The sequence below is a fragment of the Neofelis nebulosa genome, chromosome 9 (assembly GCF_028018385.1).
Source record: "Neofelis nebulosa isolate mNeoNeb1 chromosome 9, mNeoNeb1.pri, whole genome shotgun sequence".
NCBI lineage: Eukaryota > Metazoa > Chordata > Mammalia > Carnivora > Felidae > Neofelis > Neofelis nebulosa.
In genome coordinates this window covers 125515755-125533021 of record NC_080790.1, presented here as the reverse complement: position 1 = coordinate 125533021, position 17267 = coordinate 125515755, and the positions used below count along the sequence as shown (strand labels likewise).

Sequence of the window (17267 nt, the reverse complement as noted above, 5' to 3'; positions counted from 1 at the left end):
TTTTGTGTTTGGTTTATTTTTCTCCCTCCATCTATGTATTGGTTTCCTGTTGCTGTTACAACAAATTGCTACAAATATAGTGGCTTGAAACGACACAAATTTATTCGATTACAGTTCTGCAGGTCGGAAGTCTAAAATCAAGGTGGTGACAGGGATGCATTTTCTCTGGGGACTTTAGCAGGGAATCCATTTCTTTGCCTCTTTAGCTTCTAGAGGCTACTTGCATTCCATAGCTCATAGCTCATTCCTGAAATCACTTCAACTTCTTACTTTTTGTTGGCACATCTCTACTGACTCTGATCCTCATGCACCCCTCTTTGAAATTTTTAAAAATATTTCTTGTGGTAAGAACACTTAACATGAGATCTATACTTTTAACAATTTTTAAAGTGTACAATACCTTATTGTTGAGTACAGATACAATGTGTCCTGCCTCCCTCTTATAAAGACTCCTGTGATTACATTGGGCCCACCCAGATAATCTAGGATTATCTCCCATCTCAAGATCATTAACTTAATCACATCTTCAATGTTCTTTTTGTCACATAGGTAAGATATTAACAGGTTCCAGAGAATAGGACAATAATATCTTTGGGGTGCCATTATCCAGCCTACCACCATCTGGCAACCCTGTTCCCATCTATGTGACTGTAGCCAAGTCACTCAAATTTCCAAAGCCTCTGGTTCCTCATGAGCAAAAAGTGTATTAAATAAGATCATAAGAGGAAACACCTTGTCCCTTGCCAGGCATATAGTGTTTTTACAAATGACAGCTCTGGTGCCAAAGGGCGAGGGATGATCCTATCCAAACCATGCTGTCCTAGGGGTGCTGGCTCAGTGGGTTAAGCGTCGGACTCTTGATCTTGGCTCAGGTCATGATCTCACAGTTCGTGAGTTTGAGCCACACAACAAGCTCTGTGCTGACAGCACGGAGCCTGCTTGAGATTGTGTCTCTCCCTCTTTGCCCCTCCCCTACTCAGTCTGTTTCTCTCTCTCTCTCTCTCTCTCTCTCTCTCTCTCTCTCTCCAATAAATACACTCAAACCATGCTGTCCTAGTCATTGGGATAAACCCCTTCACTCAGACCCCGGACCCATTGGTGGTACCATCCGGGTTGCAATCCCAGATACTGCCAGCAGGAGAAGAATATTGTTCTAGAACCTGGTCTCAAGGGCAGGGGAAGGGTGGGACAAGATTCAGAGATGCCCCAGAAGTCCCTGCCCCATCCTTCAATTGAGGGCCATTACTTTTGGTTCCTCTTGGTGTTACATATCATGGAACCAAGTTATCTCAGGATTAGAAGAGTCTCAGATAATTAACAAAAAGAGAGTTTTCATATTTTGAGTGATTATATACACCAGGCACTCTACTAAATAGTTTGCTTGTATGATTTCAATTATGCCTTACTACAACCCTGTGAACAGCAAGCTAGGATTTCCCTCTGTCCAGATGAGGAAACATCTTTCCATTTCCCCTGTACAGAAAGGGAAAGTCACTTGTTTAGGGGCTCAAGATAGTCAGTGAAAGAGCTGGTTTGGGGCCCAAGGTCTGTATGACAGCACAGCCCCCAATTTTACTTTGCCTAAGAGGTTACTTTGCCTGTTTGTTCTTACAGGCTGGGAAGCAGACTCAGAGAAGAAGAAGAAATTGCCCATGTTTATATGATGAATCCATGGTTGAGCTGAGATTTGAACTTCTGTCTTTGACTTTTCTGCACTGGACACTCAGAAGTAACACAGACTGAACAACCCTCCAAAAGATCCATTTGCTCATGGGTAAAATGGGGGGCAGGTGGTTCCCATTGTCCAGAGGGTCCTTAGAAGGATTCAGTAGAATGGCATGTGCAGAGTTCTGGTACATTGGATCATGACACGTCTGTTAACTTGTGATGACCACCCCACTCGAGAGCAGAAAGATCACCAGAGGGAGGGGAGCTTGCTCTGCATTTTGGTTTGGAGGGCTGCAAACATCCTGCCCTCCAAGCTTCATCCAGTCTCCGGAGAAAGAAATCTGGGCATTGGGTATGTGCTAAAGGCGGCCAGAAATGCCTGAGCTGTCACTGTTTTCAGAGCACGTGATTCTGAGCTCAGACAATCTCCTAGAACCAGTTTTAGGATTGATTGTAAGCCATCAGCCATCGAGGCTACCAAATGGACTTAGAAACCAACCTGATGATAGTACAATTTCAGCTGCAACAAAGCTAATAATTGCAATTGATTGAAATGCATCAAACACGTTCCAATAAGTTCATATGATATTCAGCCAACACACTAACTGATCGTCTTCTGAGGATGGCAGAGAAACAAATTATATTCTTGGAAACTATGGAAATAAAAGAAAAGAGTCAAGTATTTGTCCCACCTTTCCAATTTGGAACTGTACCACTGAGTGACCAAATAATAGATTAAGAAAACCATTTTCTTTTTTTTAAATTTTTTTTTCAACGTTTTTTATTTATTTTTGGGACAGAGAGAGACAGAGCATGAACGGGGGAGGGGCAGAGAGAGAGAGGGAGACACAGAATCGGAAACAGGCTCCAGGCTCCGAGCCATCAGCCCAGAGCCCGACGCGGGGCTCGAACTCACGGACCGCGAGATCGTGACCTGGCTGAAGTCGGACGCTTAACCGACTGGGCCACCCAGGCGCCCCACGAAAACCATTTTCTTATAAAACTACTACAATTGATGCAGGAAGGCAAAATAATACAATATTGCTATTTTGCCAGCTGCCATGAATTAATGTATGTAGCTGCTGTACCCAGTAGCAGGTAATATCAAAAAAGAGCAAACTCCAGCCACGTATGTGCTTCTTGATAAAAGAACCCAGGACTACCTATAATCACACCAGAGGGATGGAAACTGGGTCTGACTCAGCTGCTAATATACAAGTAATGCAGAGGTCAAAGGGCCATGTTGAACTATATACTGTGAGGATCTGAGAGACAAAATCCAGACTTTGAGGAACTCTATGGGTCAAGCAGCATAACAGATAAATTTCAAGGAAAAGAAAGAGATATAAGGGGAATCTATGGCTTAAAACACATGCTTCGTTTCTTCTAATGGGCGAAACTGAACTACAGTATCTTAGGGATGCACACTCAAATGATTAAGCAAGGAAATAATTACTCTAAAAGTCAGGCTACTAATTACTTTTGTGGGGGGAGGGCTATGATTGAGATGGGGTACATGGAGGGGCTTCTGGGGTCACTGGCAAAGTTTTATTTCTTGACCTGGGTGTTGGTTATGAGGGCGTTTGCCCCTGAAATAATCACCAAGCTACAAATTTAATTTGTATGATTTTCCACATCTGTGATTTGTTTCATAACATAAGGTTTTTAAAAGATGAAAACAGAACTACCTACCTCACTGTGTGTGTGTGTGTGTGTGTGTGTGTGTCCGTATACACATGTTTGAATATATGGATATGGCCTGGTACATAGTAGGTACTCAATGAATATGAGTTCTCTTCCCTGTTAATCCTGTCAAACAGCCTTACTGGTGTGATTTCAGCACCATTATCAACATGTCTGACTCATCAAAAGTAGTTAATGCTTATTAAGTGATTATTACATTCCAGGCACTGTTCCCAGTACATCTCATCTAACTGCATCCTCGTAACCCTATCATTTTTATTCCCATTTTACAGAGAAGAAATGGAGACTCAGAGAAGTCACCTGTGGTCATGCAGAAGGTGGTGCAGCAGCCTCGTTTTGAACCCAGGAACTCTGCCTCCATAGTCCATGCTCCCCCCCCCCCCCCCCGCCTCCGCCACCACCAACCCCGCATATATAACGTACTGGTCCAGCGTCCCTGTTTGCCCGAATAACTTCCCCCATCAAGTGCCTGCCAGTGTGTGCCACCCCCTGACACTCATTACCTGAATCTCACAACAACCCTGGCAGACAAAGGTACTTGTTGGTTTGCATTTGACAGGTGGGAAAATTGGACTCAGGCAAAGGAACTTGCCCAGAGTAAATGGTAGTTGGCTGGGGGGGGGGGGGGCATAAATTGTGGATGGGGAGGGTTCATACTCTTTGGCCCTTGGGATTCTAAAGAACAAAATGTTCCATACTCTTCAACAGATGCTCATCTGATGGATCTGACCCAGTCTGAGGTCATGGGTTGCCCAACCAGCCGTCCAGAGCCTGACTTGGCTTGAGAAGTGTCCAGACCAGGGCTGGGAGAAGTCAAGGGCTTGGCAAGCACCAGACATGCCTGACCCCAACCACGAGGTCATGCGAAGCTTGTGACCCATAGGCCTGGCATGCCTCAAGGAGACAGAGACTTCTGTTACTCTGTGTGCAAGGCTTTTTGCTCACAAATCTTGGAATCAGGGCCCAGAATAGGGCTGGCCACCTCTCTGAGCTTGAGATAAAGACATGTGTGCAGGTGGCTGTGCAGATTTCCCACAAGAGGTGAGAGCCCAGCTGTGTTTTTCTGGTCACACATTGATTTTTAAATCTGAGTCAGCATGACTGCTTGGAGGTACGGGCAGTCCTATCTGTTCCCAGGGGCCCCAGATCCCAGCTGGGCTGAAGCATTTCCAAAACAGGGCCTGGAATGGTAGGAGACCAGCAAGAGTGGAGACTCATATCCCCTGCCCCACAAGTACCAGCTTAGGAGTCCACCCAGTCCACCCTCCACTGTATTATTAACATCCAGCAGTACTGAGTACTTACCAAATGCCAGGCACTGTGCTATGCACTTTATATATATTCACTCCACCAACCTTGTGGAGATGCTATCACATAGGGGCTCTTATGAGTACCATTGGACAGGTGGGAAAACTGAGGCCAAGAGAGGAAAATCACTTGTCAGCAGTCACCCAGAGACGGAGTTGGAGGTCTGTGACTGTGAGATCCTAGAGAGTCAGTTCTGTCAACACTATAAATTTTTTTATGTTTTTATTTTTGAGAGAGAGAGAGAGAGCATGAGCAGGGGAGGGGCAGAGAAAGGGAGAGAGAATCCACAGGCTCCAGACTCTGAGCCATCAGCACAGAGCCCCGATGCAGGGCTCGAACCCACGAAGCGTGGGATCATGACCTGAGCCGAAGTCAGAAGCTAAACAGATTGAGCCACCCAGGTGCCCCTAATACTGGCAACACTATAAATTAACTATGTCACTCAGTCCCCATAACAACACTGTGGGTAGGTATTGTCACCTTCATGAAGATAGGAGAAAACAGAGGCCCAGGGAGGTGGATGTAACTTGTACACTGTAGCTCAAATGCTCTGTTGTGACAGCCATCGATAACTTTTCAAGAGCACAGTCCAAAGCCCACAACTGCTAAGTTTGGCCATGACCACTTAAAACCCTGATATGTATTATCGCCCCGACACCCACTCATGGTTCTCCTGTGGCAGGGAGAGAGGACAACGACCCTTTGGTGGCCATCTTCTTAGAAGAGTGGAATTGAGTGATGGGGGCTCTTGAGGGGGGTACAATTTGAAGAGCTTAATATGTGGCCCCTGTGTGGGGACCCAGGGGTCTGATGTGGGCAGGGACATCTAGAGGTTGGGAGAAATGGGCTGCCCAGCTGCACTGGTGAAGGAGCTGGAGAGTGTGGAGGTGCTGAGGTCAGCCCACGCTCCCAGGTTCTCCAAGTATTCCTCATGGACCAGCATGAGCACAGGGTCAGCTTGGGTCCTGTCTCCTAGGGCCTTGTGGAAGCACAGAGAAGTAGTAGCACCGAAAAGCTAGGGTTGGATGTCAGGTTCCTAGGGCTGAGAAAGGAGTTGCTAGGGACCCCTAGGAAGAGAGGTGCATCCATCAAGGTCAAGGGTGAGAAGGGGCTGTAGCATTGGACCATCCCCATGAGCCCACAACAGCATCCCATGACAGAAAAGGGGCAGCTTAAAATGTCTCTTAGAACCAGAGAGCTCAAAGCCAGCCAAGATGGTGGCAGGTCAAGTGAGAGCCATCCTCTCCCCTCACCTTCTCTCCCCAGCCCCCTCAGCCCCACCTGTGGGGAAGGGGATGAGAAAGAGAGGAGCCACCTTCCCTGCCTTCCCCCCACTGTGGGTAGGCTGCCAGCCCGAAGAAGGGCCAAGCTGGCTGAGGGGAGAAGCTTTAACCCCAAATCAAGCTGGGAGTTTTGATTCGTAGCTTTACTGGACATTCTAATTTCTAAATCACTACTGTGTTTGTGACCTAGAGTGATTATAGAATTGTCTGTGTCTTGAGAATGAGCAGAAAAGTAACGGGGGATGAATTGTCACCTAGTGGCAAAGAAAATGTCGCTTCACTGAATTAATCTTAAAAGGGACATTGGGAGACAAAAATAAAGGTGTGTTTTGATTATGTCACAGGTCGGGTTTGTTCAACATGCTGCTTACAGCAAGGTGGACAGTTCTCCAAAACAAGCCTGGAAGTGAATGTTCCAGAACGCTCTGGAGTTTGGTTCATTAGAAGTGTGTGGGTGCCTCTGGGAACCTCTGAAGCCCTTCCTTTATGGGGCCATCACCCCCATCCTCCTAGATGCTTCAGTTGTTGGTGTCTAATGGCTTGCTTTGTCTCCTCCTGAACACTATGACCTCAGAAGTCACCTCACCCAAGAGGTCACCCTCGTCACCCACAGAGTGGTTCACAGCCAACGGACAGACGTCCAGACGTACAACAGGCCAGCCCCCTCACAGGACTTTATGTGAGAGCACGACTTTGCTCGGTTCCTTCCTATCCTGAGTTCCTCCTTCTCTTACAGTTTCCCCCGTTAATAAATCACATGTACTTGGGGTGTCTGAGTGGCTCAGTCAGTTAAGTGTCCGACTTAGCTCAGGTCATGATCTTGCTGCTTGTGAGCTGTGCCAACAGCTCAGAGCCTAGAGCCTGCTTCAGATTCCGTGTCTCCTTCTTTCTCTGCCCCTCCCCTGCTCATGCTCTGTCTCTCTCTCTCTCAAAAATAAATAAACATTTACAAAATTAAAAAAAAAAATAAATCACACACACTCAGTCCCTGCCTCAGACTCTGTTTCCAGAGAACCTGGCTAACGACGGCCCTGAGCCTCAGGAGGTACTTTTGTGACTGGGCCATTTTGCTGGCCAGGCATGCCATTAGCGATTCTTCTAGCCCCCAAAGCAGACTGACCGAGGTTCAAATCCCAGCAGTCACTTAAGTGCTGTGCGACCTTGGCCAGCGACTGGTTACCACACCTCAGTTTTGTCGTATGTAAAGTTAGAAAAAGAAAAAAACAACCACTCACCTTGAGGCTTTATAAGGCTCAGCCATGCACAGCACCAGCATGGTGCCTGGAACCTTCCCTGCTGCTCTCGTTTTTCCTCCGGGCTGGGAGCATGGACTCCATGCAAAGGAGGCAGCTTTTACCACCCAGTTTGAAGGTGTGTCCTGGGGTAAGGCCCCAGACCATGGGATGGCCGGGGGCCAACTAATAAAATGGCCAGCTTTTTAGGAAACACGGACGGTCTGCTAGTCCCTGTGCTGTGTTGCCTATGTGCCAGCTTCACTGCCTTTCGACGCTGTTACGATTCCCTCCATTTTACAGATGAAGAAACTGGGCTCCAGAAAGGCTGAGGGGCCACCAGTGGGGTCTGCAGGTTGAGAAACACTAGGGCATCTAGCTACGATGGCTAAGATGGAGAAGACTCCCCCTGGCAACTGAGACTCTTTACGCTGCTGGTGGGGACACAGGACAGCACAGCTACTTTGGAGAATGGTTTGCAGCGGCTTCTGAAGAAGTTAAACATACACTTACATGACTCAGCAATGACACTCCCTGGCACCTGCCTTCCGGTGACAAGAGCATCTGTCACTCAGAGACGTGCGCCTGAATGTTCTTAGCAGCTTTATCTGTAATGGCCCCAAACTGGGGAAAACAATGTTCTTTCCCAGGGAAATGTGATAAACGAACTGATATGCATATAATAAGTAAAAAGAACAATGAAGAGGAACAAACTATGGATGTGTGTAACAACCTGGGTGAATCCCAAAATAATGATGCCCAATGAAGGAAGCCAGATGAAAAGAGTACACGTTGTATGATTCCATTTCTATAAAATTGCATAAAATTTAAAGTGATCTAGGGTGAAAATAAAGTACTCCATGGTTACCATGGTGGCATGGGGATGGGAGTGGGGTGTGTGTGGTTAGGAGGAGATGGCCTACACAGGGGCCCCGGAAAACTTTCGGGGTGATGGAGATATTCATCATCTTGATTGTGGTGGTAGGTTCATGGGTATGTACATATGTCAAAATTTATCAAATCATGCAATTTTTCAATGTTTATTTTGAGGGGGAGGGAGGGCAGAAAGAGAGGGAGAGAGAAAGGGAGAGAAAGAACCCAGAGAGAATCCCTCTGCACTGTCAGCACGGGCCCTGCAAGGAGTGCAGAGCAAGGAGGCTCTGCACTGTCAGCACGGAGCCCATCGTGGGGATCGAACCCACGAATCGTGGGATCATGACCTGAGCCAAAATCAAAAGTCAGATGTTTAACCGACTAAGCCGCCTAGGTGGCGCAAATCATGCAGTTTAAATAGGAGTTGTTTATTGTACATCAATGATACCTCAATATTGTGTGTGTGTGTGTGTGTGTGTGTGTGTGTGTGTGTGTTTCAACTAGAGAGTGGCACAATTAGTATGTGAAGCCATGTGTGTCTGATGTGAAACCACTCAAGGGCTGGGAGTTATTAAGAACCCTCCTTTCTTGGCTGGAGACATAGAGTCAGTCGAAATGATATCACCTCCAGGAAGCCTTCCATCCCTTCCATGGTGATCTAGGGCTTTTCAGAAATTGCCTCTCCCCCGGCCTCGGTCTACACTGCCTTTCTGCCTTCAGGATTTGTCAGTGGCTCCTTTCTCCACTCTGGGACCTTCCCTTGTGTTCTCCCCCATATTGTCCTTCCCATATGCTGGTGGAGAGCCCAGCACCAGAATCAGACCCACCTGGGTTTGAATCCCAGCTCTGCCGTTTACACCAGCTGTCTGACCTTGGATGGTTCCTTTACTTCTTTGAGCTTCAGATTCCTCATCTGAATAATACTAGCAGCTACCTCCAGATTGCCTCTAGGATCAAATGAAAGATAGTTCATGTTAAACAATTAGCGTAGGGCCTGGTGTGTGATAAAGCACTCAATAAATGTTAACTATTATTGATCTTTACCTGGGCAGTGGCTGCTGACTGTTTAAGTTTCTCAGCCTTTGAATCAAGTACTTACCGCCACAGCTATATTTATTGACATGGAAAGATGCCCAAGGCATACTCTTAAGAGGAAAAAAGCAGGCTACAAACAATCTGTGCCTCACAGGTCATTTTAAGGATTAAAAGGGGGGGAAAATGGACATATATCTCCTTCCTTGCATGGTATCTGGCACATAGGAAGCACCCACTGAAAGCACCCACATGGAAGCGGCCGTGATTGTTGACATGAAAGCTTGTGTAGCCTGTCCAATGCTGCTTTCAAATATGCTCATGTGAGTTCCTGGGAACAAGATGTTTGCAATTGTGCTCGGACAGTGAAATATAGGGCCCTGTGCGTCCCCTTCTGCCTGTCTTCTCACAAACTTCAGGGGACTACCACGGGCAGGGTAGTCTTGGGAGCCTTGGTCTGATGTGAATTTGGGTACTTTCTTCTGCTTTCTGGAGCAAAAGCAAAGCACTGCCCTTCAGAATTGAGACTCCAAACTTGGGTAAAGGGTATTCTTTGCAGTAACTGAGGCGCTATGACAAAATGTAGACACTTGAGGGCACTCCAATCAATCTGCAATAGAGAAAATCACAAAAGGGGGTGATAATAACATGAATGTTGTCACTTTTAACAGTGGCTTCCATTCATTGAGTTCTTAATATGAGCTCCTAAAACGTGCTAAGATATTATCTCATTTTACCCTTTTGAGCACCCCACCAGATACTCTTACTAAAGATTGTTTAAATAGGGTGTACTGCTCTTTAAAATTTTTAAACCTTTTTTTTTAAGGAGTCACAATTCACAAAACTTGTAAAATGTACAAATATTAAGTATACAGCTTGGTGAATTGTTACAAGTGTGTATACACAGGTAACCTCCCGTCCAGATCAAGATATACAGCGCTTTTTTTTAAAAGCTTTTTTGTTTTAAGTTTATTTATTTATTTTGAAAGAGAGCATGAGCAGGAGAGGGGCAGAGAGAGAAATTGTGGGATCACGACCTGAGCCGAAATCAAGAGCAGGACACTCAACCAACTGAGCCTCCCAGGCGCCTTGATACATAACTTGTCTTACAGCCTTTCTACTTACTCCACCCCTGGCAACTGCTATCCTAACTTCTAGCACCATTTATTCCTTTTGCTTGCTTTTGAACTTCGTGTAAGTGGAATCACACATACATAATATTTAGAGTTGCCACGTTTAGCACATAAAAATCCAGAATGCCAAGTAAGTTGGAATTTCCCCTGGGAAATATTTATGCTAAAAAAAATTAATTGTTTACCTGGAATGAAAATTCACCTGAATATCTTGTATTTTATCTGGCAACTCTAGTATCTTTCGCAGCTGGCTCCTTTTGACGTACTTGTACGATTCCCTCACGTTGTTGCAGTTACTGGTAATTTACTCTTTTTCATTACTGTGTAGTATTTCCCCTCTACGAATATACCTCCGTGTATTTACTCTTTCTACTGCTGCTGGGGGAGGAAGGGTCACTCTTGGGAAGGCACTATAGGGGCACCTGGGTGACTCAGTCATTTAAGCATCCAACTCTTGGTTTTGGTTCTCGTCATGATCTCATGGTTCATGAATTTGAGCCCTGCATGGGGCTCCGTGCTGACAGCGTGGAGCCTGCTTGGGATCCTCTCTCTCCCTCTCTCTCTGCCCATCCCCTGCTTGCTCTCTCTCTTTCTCAAAATAAATAAATAAACTTAAAAATTTTTAATAAAATAATAATAATAATAATAATAATAAAGAAAGCCACTATAGAAGTGTTCAGCAGGTGCACTCTGCAGGTGCATCAGAGGCCTCGGGGATTTGAATTCCAGCTCCACCTCTTCTATTCATGAGACCTTAGCCAAGTGACAATCTCCCTGAGCCTCTGCTAGTTTAACTTTAATATGGGCTAATCATAGTACCTCAAAGAGTGTTGTAAGGTTTAAAGGGGGTATTACCACTTGGAGATATAAGCCACTTAGAACAGGGCCCAGCACACAGTTGGTGCTCAATAAATGCTGCCAGTGTCATTGTACCCATTAGACCCAGGAGAAAACGGAAGTTCAGAGGTGTAGAGGCTTGAGTCTTTACACCTACCCAGTAAGTAACAGAGCCCTTTTGTCACTGATCTTGGCTACATTCGAGTCCTTTATTCATTCAACAATTTTTGTTGAGTATCTACTGTGCACCTGGCACTGTTTTAGATCTTGAAGTCACACAGGGAGCAAAACAGCCATAGCCCCTGCCCTTATGAAATGCTCATTCAAGGAGAGCTAACATTGCTGTTTGCCTGCAAGGTGCTTTGCCTGTGCTTAGTTAAATGAAATACTGTCTGAAAAGCACCTAACACGGAGCCCCACACGCATTACCGTTCCAGAAACAGCAGCTATTTGCCAGATTGGAGCAGTCTCTGTGGCAACGCTGTGTGATGGCTATCAGCAGTCCCGTTTTACAGATGAGAAAACTGATGTTTTGGAGATTAAGGCGCTGACCCAAGGTGACAGTAGTGGCAGAACGGGAATTCAAAGTCATGTGCCCCTGACTCTAAACCCTTTTGAATTTCTCAGTGCTTCTCAGTCTTGAGTTCTGCCTCTGGAGTCTAAATGTTAGACTTTGCGGCCCAGCCTTGCGACCCCGGTTGAGTGCCTTGCTGTCCGTGAGCCCTGGTTTCAATGCCTTAGGATTGCCTTAGGGATCTGCAGAAAGCTCTTAGGACAGACGCAGGCAGAAAATAAACAGCCTCTAGAGGGCGCAGTGTGGATCCGCAGCGAGGAGGGGGCTCTCTCAGCCCTTAAAACCTTACTTTCAGAAACGAGCTTGCAGACGTGGAAAGCTGCCTACAATATCTTGGGTCTATTTAAAAATCAGACTGTAAAACCGCAAGCAGGTGTAGTGCGCGTGTGCGGAGCATTTTCTGAGAAGGATCACTTAGCAATTGCGCTGTATCGGTGCCCTTCTAGTAGTTTCCTCAGTTAGTGCTCCTCACAGCCCTGGGTGCCAGGTGCCGCCGCTGGACACTTTTGCGGGTTAGAGAAACTGAGGCAGAGGAGAGTTGACAGCTCGCTTGCGACGTGTTGGCTTCAGAGGTTGTGCTCTTGAGCGCTCAGCTCTGCTTCCTCTGCTTCCCTGCCGGGGCTGCTAGGATAGGAAGGGGCTGCTGGGAGTTTTCTGCCTATGACCCCACTCATGACCCCGGCTCCTATCACCCCAGCCTCTAAAAGACTGAGCCCACAGGGCCATAAATTCCTGCTGTCGTTAGTCAGTATCTCTATAGCTCAGGCTGTTTGCCAGGAGCCCTACAATTATTTTTATCACTTACTAGTCCTATAATTATATTTTATCACTTTTTTTCTCCCAGCAGCCCTAAAGGTAGGGCTAGTTGTACTGTCTTTTGGTTTGGAGTTAGGGGAACCCACGTCCTGGAAGTTTTCTGGCGTTGCCCCAAGCTCCAGAGAGGGTCAGTGTTTAAACTCACAGCCCCTCCGTGTCCAGACTGGAACTTTGTGTGAGGCCAGAGGCTGTGGGAGAATTGGGAGGTGGAAACTGGGAACCACTGGGAGCCAGGGAAAGGCCTTAGGCTTGGCTACTGCCAAGCTGGATGGCCTAGGGCAAGTTGCTCAATCTCTCTGTGCTTCAGTTTCTTCATTAGTCAAATGCGGAAATGATAATACTACCCATCTCATACGTTAGTACACACACATGTTCAATCACTGTGAGGTTTTATTTGACCTTGAGTTGGGACCTGAATTCTAAACCCAGACCCTTGCCTACTGGATGACTTGGTTAAGTCTCTTACCCTTGCTGAGTCTCAGATTCCTGATCTTGGTATCTTGGGTAAAATGGGTATCTTGCCTGCCTTACACCCTGGCCTTCTCGTCTCTAGTCCCATCAGCCCAGCCTTCTCGAAGCCCTCTGACTGCCAACCGTTCCCCTTGCTTGGAGCTAAGCCCAAGCCTCCCACCCCCAGCTCTGTCGGGTTAAATCTCCATTACTGTCGCAGGCATCCTTCCTTCCCTCCCAGCCTCCCTTCTTTTGGTCACTTATTCAATAAATATTTATTGAGCACCTACTATGGGCCAGGACTATAGTGGATAGCAGGTAAGACAAGGTAAAGTCCATGTTCTCATGAAGGGGAAATAGACAATAAACTAAAAAGAGATTAAAAACAGAACAAAACAAACAAAAAAGCCAAGGCAATTAGTACTTCATAAGGGAAAATTCTAGCGGGGAAGATTGTTTTCCAGAAAAGCCTCTCCAAGGAGACACTTGGATTTGAACTAACAATGTATTTGAACAGGCACATGGTACAAAATTCAGGCAGTACACAACACCCAGCCAAAGAGGCTCCTATGTTGCCAGTTGCTTGGGGGTGGGTGACATTTGTGGCAACATTTGAATCATGAGAAACAGTAGCCGTTTAAAGATGGGGGAGAAGAGGAATCCAGGCAGAGGGAAGGGCAAGTGCAAAGGCCCTGAGGCAGGATCCGCATGCCTGGAGGGAGGCAGAGAGGAGAGCCGAGGTGATCAGGGCCCACACAGGGCTGGTGGGGAGGAGATGTGTCACTCTGTGCGGCATGGGTATAATTCTCGAGTTGGGGGTAGGGTAGAGGTGGTCTTCTGATTTGTTCTTTATAAAAAAAACACTGTGGGGAATGGATTTAGGGGTCCGAGTGGGGCAGGGAGAGCAGCGAGGTGGCGACTGCAGAGTTGGGGATGGTGAAGACCAGGCCAGGGTGGCCAAGTGGGGTTGTGAGAAGGGGCGGGTTTGGGTGGCTTGGGGGGCAGGGCAGAGACCAGCAAGGGTCTCCGGCCCATGCTCTCACGACTGTTGCCACTGTTGGTAGCTCCGTCTTTGTGATTATTGGACGAACGTTACACCCTGTAACCTGGCACAGAGTGGGCACTTGGACATGTTTGCTGAAGGGATGACGAAAGATGAAAAGGCCCTTTGTAAATGGAGACACGCCCTTGGAGAAATGGCTGCGGTGACTCCTGCGTGCTCCCTCCGTCCTCAAGTGCCGCCACTCCCGGGCCACCCATCCCCGTGGGTGAATCACCCCCGAAGCCATCCTGCCTTGTGGAGCCTGCTTCTGAGAGGCAGCATTTTAGAACCTTAAGCTTCCCATGAAAGCCTGATATGTAAAATGTGTACAAAGTTATTTTTATAACTTCAAACACCTGAGAACTTGGGTAAACCAGACGAACGAAACAGACATGATTCTCAGCACGGATATACAAAGCAATCATTGAGAAAAACAAAGGCGTCTTATTAAACACCTTAATTTCAAGACAGGGCACACCTGACGATTGCTTTATTTGCGTTTATCCATCAAAGAGCCAGCAGACGCCTCCTGCAGGGAAGCCAGCCTCCCAAATCCAACTATTCCAGCATTTGGTTTCCTTCATACCAAAACGCAATCCTGCTCCATCCAGACAAGTATTTCCAAATGGTAACAATCTGTGTGCATGTGTGCTTTGAAATTTTTATGTCATTTAAAAAATACACGTTTTGGGCGCCTGGGTGGCTCAGTCGGTTGAGCGTCCGACTTCGGCTCAGGTCGTGATCTCACAGTTCGTGAGTTCAAGCCCTGCGTCGGGCTCTGGGCTGACGGCTCAGAGCCTGGAGCCTGCTTCCGATTCTGTGTCTCCCTCTCTCTGCCCCTCCCCCATTCATGCTCTGTCTCTCTCTGTCTCAGAAAAAAAAAAAAAACAAACATTAAAAAAAATAAAAAATACACGTTTTTAAAATGCACAAAGCCCACGTTAGCTCAATAATCATCACAAAGAGAGCACCATCACCACCTTGTCACTGGCGCCCAGATGAAGGACTGGAACCCGGCCAGCCCCCTAGAAGCCCCGCTTGTGCTTTCGGCTGCTCACTACCCTTGACAAGAGTAACCACAGTCCTGACTCCTAACAGCCTCCATGAATTTGCTCTGTTGTTGAACTTTATAGAAATTGGAATGTACAGGAGCGCCTGGGTGGCTCAGTCGGTTAAGCGTCCGACTTCAGCTCAGGTCATGATCTCATGGCTTGTGAGTTCGAGCCCCACGTCGGGCTCTGTGCTGACAGCTCAGAGCCTGGAGCCTGCTTTGGATTCTTTCTCTTCCTCTCTCCCTGCCCCTCCCCCCCCCCAAATAAATAAACATTAAACATTTTTTTAATGTTTATTTATTTTTGAGAGAGAGAGAGAGCATATGAGCAGGGGAGAGACAGAGAGAGAGGGAGACACAGAATCCGAAGCAGGCTCCAGGCTCTGAGCTGTCAGCACAGAGCCCGACGTGGGGCTCGAACTCACAAGCCGTGAGATCATGACCTGAGCCGAAGTCGGACGCTTAACCAACTGAGCCACCCAGGTGCCCCAACATTACACATTTTTTAATTAAAAAAAAAAAAAGGAATTGGAATGTACAGGGGGTGTTCGTTTGTGTCTGAATTATGTTTGAGATTCATCCATAATTTTTATGGCTAGGGCTCATTCATTCTCATTGCCGTATTCTGTCCCATTGTATGAGTATGCCATAATTTCAAATAGTGACTTTTTTTTTTAACAGCACATGGGGCATAGTGGGCAGGGAACTGGGTTTGACCCATAGATAAGTTTTGTTTCATGCACCTAGTGCTTTTGTTTTGTTTTCACTAAATTTGTTGCTGTGAATGGTGGATGTCCGGCTTCTCTTGGAAGGTCTGCCGTTACTGGGCCCTCAGTTTCACGTGCCCAGAGTTGAGGGATGGCTGCTCCCAGTCACTGTGTGCATTCCATTCCCATTTTGCCACAGTCCCCACCACCCCCTGTTGCACTACACCCAGGCCCGCCTCACTCACCAAGATAGCCCAGCTGGTCCTGTAAATATTCGAGTCTTCCACTCCAGCTGTAATTCAGCAGAGGTGGCTTGTTATTGTGAGGTCCACACAATGAGTGGATCTGGCAGCCCAGGTTAGACTATAAGTTGTCTCCACTGGGTCGAACTTTGGAATTCACATCTGAGTGCTCAAAAAATTTATTGCCATTATTACCATTTCAAAAAAATGTCTTAAATGTATATTTCCATCCTCCTCCTCATTGTTACTACTATTGCCATTATCTCATCTCAAAAGCTCTTTTAAAATATAGTCATATCTGGGGCGCCTGGGTGGCGCAGTCGGTTAAGCGTCCGACTTCAGCCAGGTCACGATCTCGCGGTCTGTGAGTTCGAGCCCCGCGTCAGGCTCTGGGCTGATGGCTCGGAGCCTGGAGCCTGTTTCCGATTCTGTGTCTCCCTCTCTCTCTGCCCCTCCCCCGTTCATGCTCTGTCTCTCTCTGTCCCAAAAATAAAAATAAAAAAAAAAACGTTGGAGAAATAAAATATAGTCATATGTGTAATAGAGGTCATGGTTAAATATGGGTACTCTGGGCCCAGACAACCTGGAATCAAATCATGGCTCTATTATTCAGGAGCTATGTGACCTCAGGCAATTACAGAACCTCTCTGTGCCACTGGACAAAGAGGGATGCTAATAATATTTCTCTCACTGGGTTCTTATGAAGAGTAGATGAGATAATTCTCATAAGGTCATTAGGAAAGCACCGAGCACATAATAAGTATTCAATATAAGTTAGTTACTTATTATTTTAATTTTTAAATTTTATTTATTTTGAGAGAGAGAGACAGAGAGAGTGAGCAGGGGAGGGACAGAGAGAGAAGGGGAGAGAATTCCAAGCAGATTCCACACTGTCAGCGTGGAGCCCCATGAAAGGCTTGAGCTCATGAACTGTGAGATCATGACCTGAGCTGACACTAAGAGTTGGACGCTCAACCAACTAAGCCACCCAGGCGCCCCTATAGATTTGATTTTGAAAATAGTATTAGGGTCACATGTCGTGGAACCCCTAAAGCATCCCTTATGATACAATTTCTGCAAAGCACCAATCTTACCTGTATTTTGCCCATCTTATAGATGCCCAGAGGTACAAAGGAGCCCCCTCTTAGTGGCGCTCCTCCCCAGCCCCCACCTTGAAGCCTCTCCTCCATCACTTCCTCCAGATAGCTGATAGATACTGGGTTTTGTGTGTGTGTGTGCTCACCAGGCACTAAGTAACACACTGAGTGCTTTCCATTAATTTTATTCTGGCAGTCATCTTAGGAGGTGGGTTCTA

At 46.7% G+C, this 17267-nt stretch overlaps 1 protein-coding gene and 1 long non-coding RNA gene across 7 annotated transcripts in view; one reads left to right on the top strand and one right to left on the bottom strand.

The window, feature by feature from the left end:
• The window catches only part of TTPAL (alpha tocopherol transfer protein like), a 36132-nt gene that overhangs the window by 15995 nt on the left and 2870 nt on the right, over positions 1-17267 (bottom strand). Inside the window, exons 2-3 of one of the 6 annotated variants that reach the window (XM_058685721.1) lie at positions 15956-16114; positions 8896-9015 (exon numbers count right to left, since the gene is read on the bottom strand). The exons of 1 other annotated variant lie outside the window; for it this stretch is intronic. The gene's annotated coding sequence lies outside the window, so the exon portion shown is untranslated. The remainder of the gene's footprint in view (positions 1-8895; positions 9016-15955; positions 16115-17267) is intronic. 4 more of the 6 variants (XM_058685724.1, XM_058685725.1, XM_058685722.1 and 1 more) reach the window with 4 other exon arrangements.
• On the top strand, positions 3195-6887 carry LOC131485809 (uncharacterized). The gene is made up of 3 exons (XR_009249024.1): positions 3195-3906; positions 4081-4413; positions 6308-6887. It is a non-coding gene; the product is annotated as an uncharacterized LOC131485809 (long non-coding RNA).